Consider the following 20,213-nt stretch of genomic DNA (forward strand, 5'->3'; position numbering starts at 1 on the left):
AAAAATAGAAATATAGATCAATGGAACAGCATAGAAAGCCCAGAGATAAACCCACACATATATGGTCACCTTATCTTTGATAAAGGAGGCAAGAATATACAATGGAGAAAAGACAGCCTCTTCAATAAGTAGTGCGGGGAAAACTGGACAGCTACATGTAAAAGAATGAAATTAGAACACTCCCTAACACCATACACAAAAATAAGCTCAAAATGGATTAAAGACCTAAACATAAGGCCAGACACTATAAAACTCTTAGGGGAAAACATAGGCAGAACACTCTATGACATAAATCACAGCAAGATCCTTTTTGACCCACCTCCTAGAAAAATGGAAATAAAAACAAAAGTAAACAAATGGGACCTAATGAAACTTAAAAGCTTTTGCACAACAAAGGAAACCATAAACAAGACGAAAAGACAACCCCCAGAATGGGAGAAAAGATTTGCAGATGAAGCAACTGACAAAGCATTAATCTCCAAAATATACAAGTAGCTCATGTAGCTCAATATCAAAAAACAACCCAATCCAAAAATGGGCAGAAAATCTAAATAGACATTTCTCCAAAGAAGATGTACAGATTGCCAACAAACTCATGAAAGGATGCTCAACATCACTAATCATCAGAGAAATGCAAATCAAAACTACAATGAGGTATCATTTCAAACTGGTTAGAATGGCCATCATCAAAAAATCTTCAAACAATAAATGCTGAAGAGGGTGTGGAGAAAAGGGAACCCTCTTGCACTGTTGGTGGGCAGGTAAATTGCTACAGCCACTATGGAGAACAGTATGGAGGTTCCTTAAAAAACTAAAAATAGAACTACCATATGACCCAGCAATCCCATTACTGGGCATATACCCTGAGAAAACCGTAATTCAAAAAGAGTCATGTACTACAATGTTCATTGCAGCTCTATTTACAATAGCCAGGACACTGAAGCAACCTAAGTGTCCATCGACAAATGAATGCTTAAAGATGTGGCACATATATACAATGGAATATTACTCAGCCATAAAAAGACACGAAATTGAGTTATTTGTAGTGAGGTCTATGGACCTAGAGACTGTCATACAGAGTGAAGGAAGTCAGAAAGAGAGAAACAAATACCATATGCTAACACATATATATGGAATCTAAAAAAAAAAGGTACTGATGAAACTAGGGGCAGGACAGGAATAAAGACGCAGATGAAGAGAATGGACTTGAGGACATGGGGAGGGGGAAGGGTAAGCTGAGAGAAAGTGAAAGAGTGGCATGGACATATATACACTGCCAAATGTAAAATAGACAGCTAGTGGGAAGCAGCTGCATAGCACAGGGAGATCGGCTCAGTGCTTTGTGTCCTTCTAGAGGGGTGGGATAGGGAGGGTGGGACGGAGATGCAAGAGGGAGGACATAGGGTGATGTATGTATATGTATAGCTGATTCACTTTGTTATATAGCAGAAACTAACACACCATTGTAAAGCAATTATACTCCAATAAAGATGTTAAAGAAAAGAAAAAAAGAGCAAGAGAAAACCCCTGAAAAATATGGAATAAAACAGAAATAAATAACTTACCATGTAAAGAATTCAAAGCATTTGTTATAAAAATGTTAACTGAATTAAGGAAAAGAGTAGATTTACACAATGATAATTCTAACAAGGGACTAGAAAATATAAAAAGACCCAATCAGAAATGAAGAATTCAATAGCTAAAATTAAAAAAAAAAAAAAAACACACTAGAAGGAATGGATAGCACACTTAGAGATGCAGAAGAATGCATAAGTAATCTGGAAGATAGAAAAATGGAAATCACCCAATCAGAACAGCAAAAAGAAAAACAAATTTTAAAAAATGTAAATAGTCTAAGAGATCTCTGAGGTAACATTAAGCACACCAACATTTATATTATATGTCTCCAAGAAGGAGAAGAGAGAGAGAAGAGGATTAATTATTTATTTGAGGAAATTATAGCTGAAAATTTCCCAAATGTGAAGAAGGAAACATATATCCAGGTACAGAAAGCACAGAGAGTCCCAAACAAGATGAACCCAAACAGACCCATACCAAGCTATATCATAATTAAAATGGCAAAAGTTACAGAGAGAATTCTAAAGGCATCAAGAGAAACACAAAGAGTTATACATAAGGGAATACCCTAAGGCTATCAGTTGATTTCTCTGCAGAAAATTTGCAGGCCAGAAGGGAGTGGCATGGTATATTTAAAGTGCTGAAAAGGAAAAACCTGCAATCTAGGATACTCTACCAAGTAATATTATTATTTAGAATAGAAGGAGAGATAAAGAACTTCTCAGACAAGCAAAAACTAAAAGTGCTCATCAATACTAAACCTACCCTAAAAGAAATGTTAAGGGGTCTTCTCTAAGAGGAAAAGAAGTAAGTATATATCAGAAAGGGAAAACCCCACAAGGAAAGGCAAATATAGAGTAAAGACCAAGGATCAACCACTTAAATAAGCCACTATGAAGATTAAAAGACAAAAAAAAACTGTAAAAGCAACTATAACTATAATAAACAGTTAAGAGATAAACATGAAGATGTAAAATATGACATCAAAAACACAACGTGGGGGAGGGTAATAAAAAATGTAGACCTTTTAAAATGTGTTTTAATTTAAATTCATATCAGTTTAAAACAAGTAGATATAGTTATAGTAGACATATATGAACCCATGGTAACCACAAATCAAAAACCTATAATATAGGGTTTCCCTGGTGGCACAGTGGCTAAGAATCCGCCTGCCAGTACAGGGGACATGGGTTTGAGCCCTTGTCTGGGAAGATCTCACATGCTATGGAGCAACTAAGCCCATGCGCCACAACTACTGAGCCTGTGTGCCACAACTACTGAAGCCCATGTGCCTAGAGCCCGTGTTCCACAACAAAGAGTAGCTCCCACTTGCCGCAACGTGTGAGAAAGCCCACGTGCAGCAACAAAGACCCAACTCATCCAAAAATAAATAAATAAATAAATGAAATGTATTTTTAAAAACTGTAATGTATACACAAAAACTAAAAAGAAAGGGACACAAGCATACTACAAAAGAAAATCATCAAACCACAATGGAAGAAAGAAAAAGAAGAAACAAACTGAGAAGAACTACAAAAACAACTGGAAAACAAGTAATAAAATGACAATAAGTACATACCTACTGGGACTTCTCTGGTGGTGCAGTGGTTAAGAATCTGTCTACCAATGCAAGGGACACAGGTTTGAGCCCTTGTCCGGGAAGATCTCACATGCCGTGGAGCAACTAAGCCCGTGCACCACAACTATTTAGCCTGCCCTCTAGAGACCATGAGCCACAACTACTGAGCCCGCATGCCACAACTACTGAAGCCTGCATGCCTAGAGCCATGCTCTGCAATGAGAGAAGCTACCACAATGAGAAGCCTGCGCACCACAGCGAAGAGTAGCCCCTGCTTGCTGCAACTAAATAAATAAAAACAAATAAGTAAATTTATATAAAAAAATAAGTACATACCTATCAATAATTACTTTAAATGTCAATGGACTAAATACTCCAATCAAAAGACACAGGGTGGCTGATTGGATAAAAGAACAAGAGTCTTCTATATACTGCCTACAAGAGAATGACTTCAGAGGTAAAGACACACACGGGGGGGGATGGAACATGAGGGGACGGAAAAAGATATTTCATGCAAATGGAAACAACAAGAAAGCGCAGGTAGCAATACTCATATCAGGCTAAATAGACTTTTTTAAAAGGTTATAACAAAAGACACCATATAACGATAAAGGGATCAATAAATGAAGAGGATATTACACTCGTTAACATATACACACCAAATATAGGAGCATCTAAATATATAAAGCAAATACTAGCAGACATAAAAGGAGAAATTGACAATAATACAATAATAGCGGGGGACTTTAACAACCCACTTACATCAGTGGAGCAATCATCCAGACAGAAAATCAATAAGGCAATAATGGTCTTAAATGACACAATAGACCAGTTGAACGTAATAGATATCTACAGGACAATATATCCAAAAACAGCAGAATACACATTCTTTTCCAGTGCACAGGAACATTCTCCAGGATAGATCACATGCTGGGCCACAAAGCAAGCCTTGGTAAATTTAAGAAAATTAAAACCATATCAAGTATCTTTTCCGATCACAATGCTATGAGATTAGAAATCAACTACAAGAGGACTTCCTTGGTGGTCCAGTGGTTAAGACTCTGTGCTTCCAATACAGGGGGCATGGGTTCAGTCCCTGGTCAGGAAACTAAGATCCCACATACCACGTGGTGTGGACAATAAATAAATAAATATATACTAAAATAAATAAATAAATAAATATAATTTTTTAAAAAATCAAATACAGGAGAAAACTGCAAAAAATACAAACAGCTGGAGGCCGAACAATATGCTACCAAACAATAATGGATCACTGAAGAAATCAAAGAGGAAATTTAAGAATACCTAGAGACAAATGACAATGAAAACATGATGATCCAAATCCTTTTGGATGCAGCAAAAGCGGTTTTAAGAGGGAAGTTTACAGCAATACAATCTTACCTTAGGAAACAAGCAAAATCTCAAATAAACAACCTAACATTACACCTAAAACAACTAGAGAAAGGAGAAGAGACAAAACCCAAAGTTAGTAGAAGCAAAGAAACAATAAAGATCACAGCAGAAATAAATACAACAGAGACTAAGAAAACCATAGAAAAGGTCAATGAAACTAAAAGCTGGTTTTTTGAAAAGACACACAAAATTGATAAACCTTTAGCCAGACTCATCAAGAAAATAAGGGAGAGGGCCCAAATCAATAAAATTAGACATGAAAAGAGAAGTTACAACTGACACCACAGAAATACAAAGGACCATAAGACACTACTACAAGCAATTATATGCCAATAAAATGGACAACTTCTAAGAAAGGTACAATCTCCTAACACTGAACCAGGAAGAAACAGAAAATACAAACACATCAACTACAAGCACTGAAATTGAATCTGTGATTTTAAAACTCCGAACAAACAAAAGTCCAGGACCAGATGTCCTCACAGGCAAGTTCTATCAAACATTTAGAGAAGAGTTAACCCTTAACCTTCTGAAACTATTCCAAAAAATTAGAGTAAGGAACACTTCTAGAGTCATTCTAAGAGGTCACCATCACCCTGATATCAAAATCTGACAAAGATACCACAAAAAAATGAAAATTACAGGTCAATACCACTGATAAACATAGATGTAAAAATCCTCAACAAAATACTAGCATACTGAATCCAACAATACAATGAAAGGATCATACACCATGATCAAGTGGGATTTGTCCCAGGGATGCAGGGATTTTTCAATATCCGCAAATCAATCAGTGTGATACCCCACATTAACAAACTGAGGAATAAAGACCATATGAACATCTCAATAGATGCAGAAAAAGCTTTGGACAAAATTCAACACCAATTCATGATAAAAACTCTCCAGAAAGTGGGCACAGAGGGAACCTACCTCAACATAATAAAGGCCATATACGACAAACCCACAGCAAACATCATTCTCAATGGTGAAAAACTAAAAGCATTTCCTCTAAGATCAGGAATGAGACAAGGATGTCCACTCTTGCCACTTTTATTCAAAATAATTTTGGAAGTCCTAGTCACAGCAATCAGAGAAGAAAAAGAAATAAAAGGAATACAAATTGGAAAAGAAGAAGTAAAACTGTCACTGTTTGCAGATGACATGATACTTTACATAGAAAATCCCAAAGACACCACCAGAAAACTACTAGAGCTCATCAATGAATTTGGTAAAGTTCAGGATACAAAATTAATGTACAGAAATCTGTTGTATTTCTATACACTAGCAATGAAAGATCAGAAAGAGGAATTAAGGAAACAACCCCATTGCAACAAAAAGAATAAAATACCTAGGAATAAACCTACCTAAGGAGGCAAAAGTTATAAGACACTGATGAAAGAAATTGAAGATGACACAAACAAATGGAAAGATATACCATGTTCTTGGATTGGAAGAATCAATATTGTCAAAATGACTATACTATCCAAGGCAATCTGTTTCAATGCAGTCCCTATCAAATTATCAATGGCTTTTCACCAAACTAGAACAAATTTTTTTTTAATTTGTATGGAAAGACACTAAATAGCCAAAGCAACCTTGAGAAAGAAAAATGGAGCTGGAGGAATCAGGCTCCCTGACTTTAGACTATACTACAAAGCTACAGTCATCAAGACAGTACGGTACTGGCACAAAAACAGAAATATAGATCAATGGAACAGGATAGAAAGCCCAGAAATAAACCCACACACCTATGGTCAATTAATCTACAACAAAGGAGGCAAGAATACACAATGGAGAAAAGACAGTCTCTTCAATAAGTGGTGATGTGAAAACTGGACAGCTACATGTAAAAGAATGAAATTAGAAACTTCTCTAACACCATACACAAAAATAAACTCAAACTGGTTTAAAGACCTAAATGTAAGACCAGATACTATAATTCTCCTAAAGGAAAACATTGGCAGGACAGACTTTGACATAAATCACAGCAATATCTTTTTGGATTCGTCTTTCATCTCCTAGAGTAATGGAAATAAGAAAAAAGTAAACAAATGGGACCTAATTAAACTTAAAAGCTTTTGCACAGCAAAGGAAACCATAAACAAAACAAAAAGACATGGGCTTCCCTGGTGGCGCAGTGGTTGAGAGTCCGCCTGCCAATGCAGGGGACACAGGTTTGTGCCCCGGTCCGGGAAGATCCCACATGCCGCGGAGCGGCTAGGCCCGTGAGCCATGGCCGCTGAGCCTGCGCGTCGGGAGCCTGTGCTCCGCAACGGGAGAGGCCACAGCAGTGAGAGGCCCGCGTGCCAAAAAAAAAAAAAAGAAAGAAAAGCCCGCAGGTGGCAATGAAGACTCAACACAGCCAAAAATAAAATAAAATTCTAAAAAGTAAATAAATAAAATAAAAGCCACCGGGGTGTGTGTGCATAACAGAAAAACCATGTGAGGACACAGCAAGAAGGCAGCCATCTGCAAGCCAAGGAGAGGCCTCAGAAGAAACAAAACCTGCTGACATCTTGATCTTGGACTTTTAGCCTCCAGAACCGTGAGAAAATTAATTTCTGTCATTTAAGGTACCCAGTCTGTGGTATTTTGTTATGGCAGCCCTAACAAACCAAAGCAGATGCAATCCATTTCAAACATGTTCTCAAGCAAAACAAGAGCTAGTCCTCAGGTAAGAGGACTTGTCACATATAGTTTATCCTATATTCACCTGGTAACTGAGGGGGCCATCTATGTCTGCTAATTGGTTTTATCCAAAAGAAAAATAAACTTCTCATATCTTTATGAAAGGAGGAAGTTTTACAACTTGAAGCAGGTCACCCACTGAGGTTAGGCTCCTACCTTCTCCCAGAAACTGGGATATAGGTGTTCTGTCTCCCTTAATGGTTACTTTTCAAAGAGAAGTCTCCCAGGATGGATGGTGATGCAATTGTACAACAATGAGAATGTATCTAATGCCACTGAACCAACCACTTTAAAAGGGCTAACATGCGGGCTTCCCTGGTGGCGCAGTGGTTGAGAGTCCGCCTGCCGATGCAGGGGACACGGGTTCGTGCCCCGGCCCGAGAAGATCCCACATGCTGTGGAGCAGCTGCGCATCCGGAGCCTGTGCTCCTCAAAGGGAGAGGCCACAACAGTGAGAGGCCCGTGTACCGCAAAAAAAAAGAAAAAGAAAAAAAGGCTAACATGAAAAAAATAATAGTATAGAAATAAAATGGCTAACATGGTAAGTTTTATGATATATATATTTCGCCACAATTTTAAAAAGAGAGATGGTTCCCAAGTCCTTGAAAGGCATTCCTGGGTTGTAAAACTGGCAAGATGCTTTTTAAAAGATTTATATACATCTCAAAGGGGTAGAGAAAGAATTTGTAAGTTTTCTTTTTAAAATGCTCTAAGGAAAAGGAGGGGAGAAGTCTCTTTTCTTATTCTCAACAGTGCCCTTACAACTTAAATTCTATTCCTTAATTTCATACTTAAGGAAACTGAGGTCCAGAATGATAAAAAGAACTTGCCTGAGGTCACACTTGGTGAATTGCAAAGCCTGAACTTGAATTCAGATGTCCTGATACCCGGGCTAGTCCTCACTTCTGAGATACCTCCAGAGAGAGTAAAGCCCCTATACCTATACCTGGACAAACAGCATCTTATCCTGAAGCTCACTGCCTGGCTGCTGTGCATATTAAGGAGTCAATGTCCTTTGGCAATGTCTGTGTGGCTAGAGGCAACACAACAAGTCATCTCAGTTTAGGCCAAATACAAACCACCAAGCAGGGCCCTCACTCCCTGCTGCAAGGGAGTACCTGCTCACAGTGCTTAGGGAAGTGTCCCTGCCTTCCTTTCTAATCTGTCTTGACTTGGATAGATGGTATAAATTCTATACTCCCCCTCTGCTTCTAGGCCAAGGAGAACCCCTTTGAAGGCAGGGCTTTGAAGAAGCAAAGCCTTGAAGGGGTTAGGAGAGAAAATCCTGGTGCTTGGCCCAACGTGGTGCCATCTCCAAGAGGCTGGCTTATATTGTTCCAGGCACTAACGATAACAGCGACTACATTTCTACAGCACTTAACTTTCTAAAATCCTGTAAAACCTCCTTTATCATCACAATAACCTTCTGAGTAAAAACGGAAGGCTTTACGCACATCCACTACCTACCTTCCCCTTCCCCTAATACATACACACACACACACACACACACACACATATACCACCACCACCACCACCACCACCACCACCACCACACATACCACTTCACCCTCCTGTCAAAATATACACATACATCTTTTCCCTCCACACCCAACCTATTATTTTTTAAATATTTTAAATATTTTATTTTTTAAATATTTTTTAAATATTTTTTAAAATAATAGGTTAAAAACCTTAAGGACATTCAGGAGTTTGACCAAGTTGCTGACACAGGAGGCTGCTGAACTCCCGTGCTCCCATGCACACTCCAAACATATAGCTATAGACAGAGCAGTTCCCTCTGAAATAAATACAGAAACTAGCTGAGAAACTCTTACACATCAGGCAAATGAGAAAACACCCATATCAAAACAGGTAGGAAAAACTGAGACACACTTACCATAGACTCTACTACCAGCACAGCACCATGTAGTTGGGAAGGAATTCCCAACATCCAGCTTCTCCCTGAAATGCAACGGGTTTGGACCCACATTTTGTGATCTAACTTTTAACCTGAGGGATAGGCCCCCAGAACACCAGGCTCTGAAGGCCAGTGGGGCTTGCATCCACAAGTCCCATAGGACTGTAGCAAACAAAGACACAGTTCTTAATGGTTTCAGGAATACACCGCCCGCCCGGGTTACACACCTCAGGCCAAGCACAGAGGGAGCAGGCAAAAATGCTCATCTACCAGTTTCTTCCTGAAAGGGACTTAAATACATACTTTCCCTGCTGCTGCCTGAGGGGCCAGCTTCCAATCAGCCTGCATGTAGGTACTGAATGCATTCCTCCCCTTTGGCACACTGACAGGTCTTGACACGCCTACTACTAAATAGTCATTAAGAACAAAGAAGGCACTTTGGACAATCACAAAGGTTTGTGAGACAATTAAGAGCTAGGGCTGGGCTGAGCAATAAGGTTCATCTCCTACCTGAGGCCACTCCATCAAGACTGGGAGAGTTGGCTCTTTTATCTAATTTACATAAACCAACACAAAGAGTCAAAGAAAATGAAGAAACAGAGATATATGTTCCAAACAAAGTTAAAAGATAAAACTCTAGAAACAGACCTTAATGAAACAGAGATAAGGGATTTACCTGATAAAGCATTCAAAATAATGGTCATAGTCTCTTCAGCAAGTGGTGTTGGGAAAGTTGGATGCTGCATGTAAATCAATGAAGTTAGAACATTCCCTCATACCCTACACAAAAATAAACTCAAAATGGCTTAAAGACTTAAATATAAGACATGACACAATAAAACTCCCAGAAGAGAACATAGGCAAAACACTCTCTGACACAAATCAAAGCAATGTTTTCTTAGGTCAGTCTCCCAAGGCAATAGAAATAAAAACAAAAATAAATAAATGGGACCTAATCAAACTTATAAACTTTTGCATAGCAAAGAAAACCATTAAAAAAAAACACACAACCTATGGACTGGGAGAAAATATTTGCAAATGATGTAACTAACAAGGGCTTAATTTTCAAAATATACAAACAGCTCATACAACTCAATAACAAAAAAAAAAACCAACCAATCAAAAAATGGGCAGAAGACCTTATTAGACATTTCTCCAAAGAAGACATACAGATGGCCAATAGGCACATGAAAAGATGCTCAACATTGCTTATTATTAGAGAAATGCAAATCAAAACTACAATGAGGTATCACTTCACACCAGTCAGCATGGCCATCATCAAAAAGTCTACAAACAATAAATGCTGGAGAGGGTGTGGAGAAAAGGGAACCCTCTTGCACTGTTGGTGGGAATGTAAACTGATACAGCCACTATGAAGAACAGTATGGAGGTTCCTTAAAAAAATAAAAATAGAGCTACCATACGACCCAGCAATCCCACTACTGGGCATATACCCTGAGAAAACCATAATTCAAAAAGAGTCATGTACCACAATGTTCATTGCAGCTCTATTTACAATAGCCAGGACATCAAAGCAACCTAAGTGTCCATCGACAGATGAATGGATAAAGAAGATGTGGCACATATATACAATGGAATCTTAGCCATAAAAAGACACGAAATTGAGTTATTTGTAGTGAGGTGAATGGACCTAGAGACTGTCATACAGAGTGAAGTAAGTCAGAAAGAGAAAAACAAATACTGTATGCTAATACATATATATGGAATCTAAAAAAAAAAAAAAAATGGTACTGATGAACCTAGGGGCAGGACAGGAATAAAGACGCAGACATAGAGAATGGACTTGAGAGGGCTTCCCTGGTGGCGCAGTGGTTGAGAGTCCGCCTGCCAATGCAGGGGACACGGGTTTGTGCCCTGGTCTGGGTAGATCCCACGTGCTGCAGAACGGCTAGGCCCGTGAGCCATGGCCACTGAGCCTGTGCATCCGGAGTCTGTGCTCCGCAACGGGAGAGGCCACAACAGTGAGAGGCCTGTGTACCGCAAAAAAAAAAAAAAAGAAATCAACAAAATGAAAAAGCAACCTATGAAATGGGAGAAAATATTTACAAGCCATACATCTGATAAGGGGTTAATATTCAAAATATGCAGGAAACTTTTACAAATCAATAGCAAAAATACAAATAACCTGACTTTAAGATGGGCAAAAGACCTGGATAGACATTTCTCCAAAGAAAAAAATATTTGAAGATCATAATAATGAGTTCAACTAAAACACAAGCCATAGGTACGTGATGCATGGCAACCTTTTTCAACAACGGTCCCCCGATAAAATTAAATCTTACAGAAAATATTTCGAATGACTTTTTTTTTTTTTTTAATTCTCTTAAGGATGGTGCCATTTCCAGATGCAATGGAGAAAAGTTGATTCATTACACACAATAGATACTGTAAGCATTGGGGCATAATTCCTTCATTGAATACACAAAAAAGACTTGAATTGAGAGTCTGAGAAACAGAGAAGGGTCAAGAAGGAAGCCTGGGCTTCAGGCTTGGCACCTGAGAAGCTGGGAGTTCTATTTACTGAAACTAGAAACACAGCACTCCACCCCCACCACTCTGGTTGTAGAGAGTTCTGCTGCAGCTACGGTGATATTTCTTGTCCTTTCTGTGCAATCTTCTTGGATGTCCCACAAGCAGAATCACTCCTCATGTCCTGAAACCAAGTTCTCATTTTTCATTCCCCTACATTCCTTCTCTACCCTCAGTTGGTTGGACTTTACCCTGGAGATGACAGAAAGTCAGTGTTTTGCAATCATCAGTTCAAGGGCAGGCCCTATGCAGATGTATCTGTGCAATCTCACAGTGCCTGCCACAGGGCGGGTGCTCCCTATATATTGAGTGAATAACTAGTTATGCATTTATGATGACTAAACCCTTTGGAACTTCCTAAGCAAGAAAGTGACTTAAGATTTGTCTTTAATTGGATTACTCTGGCTGCAGTGTGTAGAATCTCCTAGAGCAGGTCTTCTCAACCTCGGCACTACTGATATTTGAACTGATTAATTCTCTGCTGTGAGGGGCTGTCCTGTGCATGGTAGGATGTTTAGCATCCTACATCCCTGGCCTCTACCCACTAATTACCATTAACTCTCCTGTCCCCAGTTATGAAAGCAAAAATGTCTCTTCAGACATTGGCAATGTTCTCTAGGAAGCAAAATTGTCCCGGAATGAGAACCACTGCCCTGAAGGGAAAAGAAAATGAAAGATCAGTCAGGAGGCCATTCACCACATAATGTCATAGGAGGAAGAAGAGGGAGTACAGTCACATTGATTGAAAATGTCTACTATGTGCTGGGCACTTTGCATATATTATCATATTTTAAAGAGGGATATGGGATAAGAGAGCTCTACTCCCATACCAACTGCCCCCTAAAATCCCTTCAGGGTTACCTGAGGTCAAGCTCCCAAATGATTAAACCCTAAAACAGACACCATCACTTTCCCTGGCCCCATATAAACGCGGTGGAGTCTAATTCCCACGCCATGTCAAAGAGAAGTGTTTGACATTGCTCCATGGATATTAATTTAAGTTATTCTGGGGAGGCCTCAAAGTCACTTTCCAGTCAGATCCAAGGGGGGACAGGACAGAGGTTCTTTGCACAAGGTGGTCAGACTCCAGACCTTGGGTATCTTATTCCTTTGTCCAAGCCCTCAGCCACCCTTGGGGAGCCTCTCCCTGGGGACCGCACAGCAGCTGGGCAAAGAGCTGAATGTTGGAGCCGACCAGTTTTCCTGGTGAGGTCCAGCTCAGAGGGCCCTGGAAGGTGCCTGTGCATTCACTCAGCAGCCTGGGGACTCGGTTTGCTCCCACCAACGCCCGCTGATTGCTGCTGGTATTAATAACATAAGCAGCAGGAGGCTTTGCACCAGAATCAGGGCTGTCTGGATAATTATCTAGTGGCCTAGGACCAGTCAGTAAATTACTCTGTGACCTGAGAATTCAGCAGGTTACCACCATCACTCAGGCCTGCTCACTTTATTGCTCTCCCCTCCTGCTGCACTGACATTTATTTGTCTCGTTTACATTCAGAGCATTGATTTCATGCCTTTTGTTTTCTGTCTTAGAGGTGAGAAGTAGTTTCTTTAGGAAGGCTGGTTCTCAGGTCAGTGGGATAGCTGTAGTGACACAGGGAGGGGGGAATACTGGAGTTTTTGTTTTCTGCAATCATTTAGTGTGCTCCTAGCACGTCAACACCTGCTCTCTGTGGTACTCCCAAACACATTTCTATCTTTTTTGTCAGAGTTGTGACACTCTCTAGTAAACCGCCTGTATATGTAAACTTGCATATTGGGGAAGGGGAGGTCAGAGAAGAAAACTCATATCACTCCCTCCTCACACACTACACTTCGGCTATACCAAATGGGAATGGTACATTCAAGTTAACTTTCCCAAATTACTTGGGGTATTTGCCTAAACTGTTCCCTTTATCTAGAGCACTCTTTGCCCTCTCCTGCATTGCACTCTTACTCATCTTTCAGGTCTTACCTTAGATGTCACTACCTGCACCCCGCACCCCCACCCCGACCCAAGGAAGCTTTTCCTTGCCCATCCAGAACACAGTTACTCATGCCCCTTCTGGGCTGCCATAGCATCCTATACCTTATTTTTATTACTAAATTCAGTTGGTTGCAATTACCTGTTTTCTTGTCTGTCCCATCTTTCAGACTGTGAGCTCAATGAGAACAAGAACCAGCTCACATCTGTTCCAGGTCCCCATTTAAAGTGGCCAAAAAAATGTAATAAGTAGACGTAGGAAGATATACCTTAACTCTGTTTTCCGGCAAACTCGTTTCCCAGCTTCAGCTCAGCCAAGACACTCACTTACATATCCAACACCACTCTTCAAAGAGAGCTGTCATGAAGTTTGCCAGTGGGGAACCTACAGCTTCAGCTAAGGACTTTATTCCCATTCCCTGCAATTATCTACTTTATCTATCCCTCTTTTCAATTCACCAATTTCTATAAATGCACCTGAAGATAATCCTGTAACTATCATTTATTGTTCACTTTAACTCCATAATCCATCTGAAAAACACAGATATTCCTGGCTCAGCTGATTAAACTGCTCTATAACCTTGATTAAGACATTTACACGCATTCAACCTTGATTTCCTCTTGCATAGAATGAGTCCACGATCTCTTAAGTGCCTTCCATCATGAAAGTTTTCTGATTCTAAAATTTGAAGTATATTTTGTGATTCTGCACCATAAAAGTGGCTACCCTTCCCACTTTCTGCAAAACCCTTCTAAAAACTATTTATTATTTTTTTTTTTTTTGGCTGCATTGCATGTGGGATCTTTCGTTGCGGCATGTGGGCTCAGTAGTTGCAGCATGAAGCCTCTCTAGTTGTGGCACTCAGGCTCCAGAGCATATGGGCTCTATAGTTGTGGCACACAGGCTCCCCAGATGTGGCACGCAGGGTCAGTAGTTGCAGCACACAGGCTTATTTGCCCTGCGGCATGTGGGATCTTAGCTTCCTGACCAGGGATCGAACCAGCATCCCCTGCATTGCAAGACGGATTCCTAACCACTGGACCACCAGGGAAGTCCTGTAAAACCCTTTTTGATAAACAAAATATGAATCAAGTAATTAATTAAAGTAAATAATTTACATACTTTTTCCACAAAGGTGCAGTGTGAAAGATCATAATCTGGCCCCAACTTACTCATCCAACCTGCCCACTCCATTATCATCACAAACTGCTTCTAACTCCTCTCTGCACAAATGCTTTTCTAGCCAATGTGCTCTCTTACCTATGATATTCCATCTGCCTTTCTCCTCTATACACCTGGAAAACTTCTAATTCTGTTTTGAAACCCAGCCGTGGTTAACTCCTCAGGGAAGTCTTCCTTGATTTGAGATGCAGCATGGCACAATGAATAAGGGTTTAAACTGTAAAGTCAGACAGATTTGGGACTCTAATTTGGCCCACCACCTATGGTGGTGGAAAACTGACTTAATTGATCTGACCAAGCCTCAGCCTCCTCATCTGTGCAATGGGCATAATAGTTCCTACCTCATAGGGCTACAAGGATTGAATGAGGTAACCTAAGGAAGACATTTGACTCAGCTCCTGGCAAATAATAAGTATTGTATAACATTTAGCTATTATTATTGACTCCAGGTTAAAATTAATCACTTCTGATGCATACTTATCAAGCTGAATTTTACAGGTCTGTCTTCCCTACAAGATTATGACTTCCTTAAAGTTCAGAGACTTATTCATATCTGTATTCCCAGAACTGTGCCCAGCACATAGTAAGTAACGAATAAATGTTTTAAGATAAACTGAATTATACATTTAGAAAAGAAAGGTATTCTTAAAAGAACAAGAATTTAAAATAATACTTTAAATAAAGGTAAAATAAAAGTGTACAACATGTTATCTGATCATGCTCTAGACTGGCTGTGACACTTTCACATTCACATTCAGGTTTTCACTTTGGTTTTCACAGTGAATTTATGTGGCGGGTATTATTATCCTGAGTTCACAAATGAGAGAAAGGACCTTGATTTTGCTTCAAATTCACAGAGCAATTTGCAGAACCCAAACCTGTATCACTTTTCTCCCCTCTTATGCTTCTCTTGCCCACCCCCACCCCCCAAAAAGGAGCAGCTCAACCACTCTTAAAACTCAGGTGTAAGATTTTAAGCTTCCACAAGTGATCCCTCACCCAGCACCCAATGAAAGCAGGCACAAAGACAGGGCCCTTCTCCGAGATGCCATTCCCGCTGGTTACTGCGGCCCCTACTTCTTCGCACGCTGGAGGAGAAAGCATGCATGGGCTGTACATTTTGCCCTCTGCATTCAGGAGACACTTGGTTTCTGCCAGTGCTTTGAGCTCCTCCAGGCTTTTCCTGTACTTTTGTGCAGCTGAGAAGGTGAAGCATAAGGGTATCAAAAGCTGCAAACAGTCCCTACCTCTGGAGACAGGCATTTACTAGAAGAAAGAACGGACCAATGGCTCCCCAGAGCATTGTTCAGCCACATTAGAGAAAGGATTAAGCAGATACATTCAGCTATTCTAACAGATTTTCTTTAAGCTTTGAATACGCCTCTCACCCTCACTCAGATAATCACATTAGTTTTGTCATTAAAAGCTCCCTTTTGTAGAAAGTACCTAAACCGCTTAAACCACCCAGAGAGGTCGCATACATTATCAAACACCAAGACAAACAAAAGGGATTTTCTGTTCCACATCTCAGTTTTCCTTATTCCTCAAAAAATCTGGGAAATCAAGGTAGAAATTATTTTGCAAATGGATAGTGGCAGGACAGCAATTCTCACTCCTTCCTTCCCCGGGAAGTCCCTTAGCAATCAGAACTGGGAAGACTGAAAAACTTCTGCGCTGGGGCCAGAAAAAAACAAAAGTTTAGCCAGGGATGAAGACAGCAGAGAAAGGAGGGGGGTAGAAAGAGTGTGCTTGCCTCTCTGCCACAGGAAATTGCATTTGGAACCAAGGAATGGTAGAAAAGCACAGGATTTGGGATCAGAACATGCCATTTACTAGATCTGTGGTTAGTGGTTGGGGGTGGAAGAGTTTCTTCATTTTTCTTGGCCTTATGGTCCTCCTTTATAACATGGAGGTAGGTAATATCTGCCTTGCTTCCTGCACAGGGATGTTAAGGGGCTCAAAATGAGAAAAAGCAGGCAGCAGAGTTCATGTAAACTATGATACAAGCATTACAGGGGAGGTATCTTTTGGCTTTCTTTTTATAACCCCCATGATGATAGGAGCTATGTCTATCTTTTTCACAATAACATGATGGGTGCCTAACCCTTGGTACATGATGAGTGCTTAAGATTTTTTTTTAAATAGTGCTTTTATTGCCTTTCTCACCAAGCTCCATCCTCCCTGCAAACTTCCATCCTTCAAGTCTCAGTTCAAATGTTACTTCTCCTTTAGAGCCTTCCTCAAACTTTCAGGATGAATTCATCACTTCAGCTTTCATGCTCCCACAGCATTCTGAATGCAACCCAAATTCTTAGCCCAAAGTATTTAATCATCTGACATTGTGACCGTCTCTCCCCTTTAATAGTGAGCTTCTTGAAAACAATAGGGCTTTGCCTTTGAATTCTTACTACCTAACACTGTACGGCATAGAGTAGCCATTCAATAAACGTTTGAATGAACAAATGATAAATGAACAAACAATCCAAAGAATTGCAGTTATTTGGCCCAGTGAAGAGAAATTCAAGGAGTAACTTAAGAATCAGACTTCAAAATAAAGGTTATTAAATTTTAGAGAAGATAATGTGTCTGTACTACACACTGTGTTATTGTTATTTTTAGAGTTTAAGACTATTGGATGAGCTGAATAAACCATCAGTTTTTCATCTCCTTTGCTGGGTAAAACTTGAGGAAAGGGCCTTAAATTATAATGGAGAAGATTTAGGTTAGACTAGAGTTTCTCAACACCAACATTATTGCCATTTGGGGCCAGACAATTCTTTGTTGTGAGAGGCTGTCCTTTGCACTGCAGGATGTCCACTAAATTAGATGCCAGTACAACCCACCCCCTCACCCCACACACACATACACATCGACTTGTGATGACCAATAACATCTCCAGACATTGTCAAATGTCCCTGGGTGGTAAAATTGACACCAGTTGACAACCACTGGCTTAGACCTAAAGAATAAACTCCTGCAGGTGAGGGTTTTGTGGCATCAGAAAAGAAGACAAAACAGGTAGTGTAACTGACCATGAGTTCCTTAGAGATAAAGCAGAAAATTTACTTTACTGCTTTATATTGTACCTTCCATTCTGAAGGTAGTTGATTAACTAAATGAATTGACATCATGATAACACATGAAATGTCCCCTGTCGACCGTGAGATTTCTGAAACAAGAATAATCTGATAGCCTGTGTCAATGAAAAAGGAGGCCATTTATCAAATCATCTGGCTATTTCCACTGTACTGCACTTATTCAAGGGCATTTACTATACATCCTCAGTGTCATAGCGCCTTACATATCACCTGAGCAAAAAGTTTCACTTGGAGTTTAATATCTTGGAGTTACTGATGGATGGTTTTCTGCACGCCTTTCTTTGGCTCTTTGCATCTAGATTTCAGGGGCTACAAAACAAAGAAAAGCAGTTAAAACCACTCTCCCAAAGCTAAGGAGGAAGTTTGTTAACAGATGCAAACATCACTGCATAGAATCACCTCATTCCCTATCTCTGCTCTGCCTCCACATGGCTGGTGAGCTGCTACTGGTCCCATAGTTCATCTGTGAGCCAAGTAGTGTAATAGTAGATACAAATGTCTGAGTAGATTCAGAAGCAGTTTTTCAAACTACTTCATTTGTTACAAAACATCATTCTTCCCCTTATTCAACTATCTACAATGACATTTAAACTGGCCAACGAACATCTATTCAGAAAAATTTTGACTGAGAGTGTTCCTCCAGACACTGTAAAATCCATATATTTCTAGATTAAGTCAGATCAGCAAATACACACACACCCCCCAAATATATATACATACCAGTAGTATATTTCATTAGTTCATTACAGTTTAATCATTATACTTTGGTGTTATGACTTTCCTTTATACTGAAAGGTCATATAAGAATGAATACAGTGAAATTTAGCAATATGTATAGAGAAATTGAAAATCTTATTCATTACATTACATTTTTCCACTTTCTGAGGCTCTTTCAGGAAGTTCCTGCCTGGGACTCTCCAGGCTGACTGATCTTAAGTACAGTGTGAACTGTTTGACTTTGTTTTCCTCTTTGTAGACGGCTGATAAAAAGCTTAGAGCCAAATTTTCTTGGCCTCTATCATCAGAAAACATCTAGAATTCCATGGCAGCGTTTCCCAGTGTGTGTTTGGCAGAGCATTAGTTCTTAAATGTTGTTGAAAAAGGGGTTCGAGATCAGTTTGGGAAATGTCACATTCTTGTTGATTTCACAATGAACGTGGCATATCAAAGTTTTGAGAGATTCTGTAGTAAAGATAATCTGTTTAAATTTATTTTAACCATATTCAAACAGTTTGATCATGTACCTCTTTTTTATATAACACCCACTTACATCTGGCCTTACTAGCATTCTGTGGAAACTGTTTTATAAATGCTGCTTTATGATTTGCATTCCTAGATAAATTTTACATCCCTATCCCTTTTAAATCTCTTCTGTCCCACTTATGCTGTGCTTACTGTATATCTTTAGATCACCTGAAATCCTTTCAGAACCAGGTGTGACAAAAATCTTAAAATAAATAATAAATAAACATGTGAGCTGTATGACCTTGGGCAAGTAACTTTCACATTCCAGGCCTGGGTTTCTTATTTATTTATTTATTTTTTAAGAAGATGTTGGGGATAGGAATTTATTAATTTTATTTATTTATTTTTGCTGTGTTGGGTCTTCATTTCTGTGCGAGGGCTTTCTCTAGTTGTGGCAAGCAGGGGCCACTCTTCATCGCGGTGCGCGGGGCCTCTCACTATCGCGGCCTCTCTTGTTGCGGAGCACAGGCTCCAGACGCGCAGGCTCAGCAGTTGTGGATCACAGGCCCAGCCGCTCCACGGCATGTGGGATCCTCCCAGACCAGGACTCGAACCCGTGTCCCCTGCATTAGCAGGCAGATTCTCAACCACTGCGCCACCAGGGAAGCCCGTGGGTTTCTTATTAAAGATGTTAGCCATGTTAAACACACATGTGTTTGATCCCAAGACTGCTTTTCAGCTCTGCAATTTTATGTGTCTCCACTATTAGGCAGCAATATCTGTTAGAACCAGCCCTTTCCTTCACCCCCTTGCATTGAAAAGTGGCTCCAGAGAATCTATCCACTTGAATGGCTATTTCTAGTCAGTGTTCTATTCCCACCTAACATCAAGGCAGAGTTATATTCAGCTCCCTTGATAAAAAGTGCCAGGCTGATGGAGTAGGAGAGGGAGGCTGGGGCATGAGCAGTTGAAGTGAGGGAAAATCAGTGGGTCCAAGTTTTAGAGGTATTGAGTACTTGGAGACCTAGGGAAGCCCAGGGTAGGAAGTACTTTCC

The sequence above is a fragment of the Aethalodelphis obliquidens genome, unplaced genomic scaffold, assembly GCF_003676395.1.
Source record: "Aethalodelphis obliquidens isolate GAN/ISIS:26980383/991018 unplaced genomic scaffold, ASM367639v1 scaffold50, whole genome shotgun sequence".
NCBI lineage: Eukaryota > Metazoa > Chordata > Mammalia > Artiodactyla > Delphinidae > Aethalodelphis > Aethalodelphis obliquidens.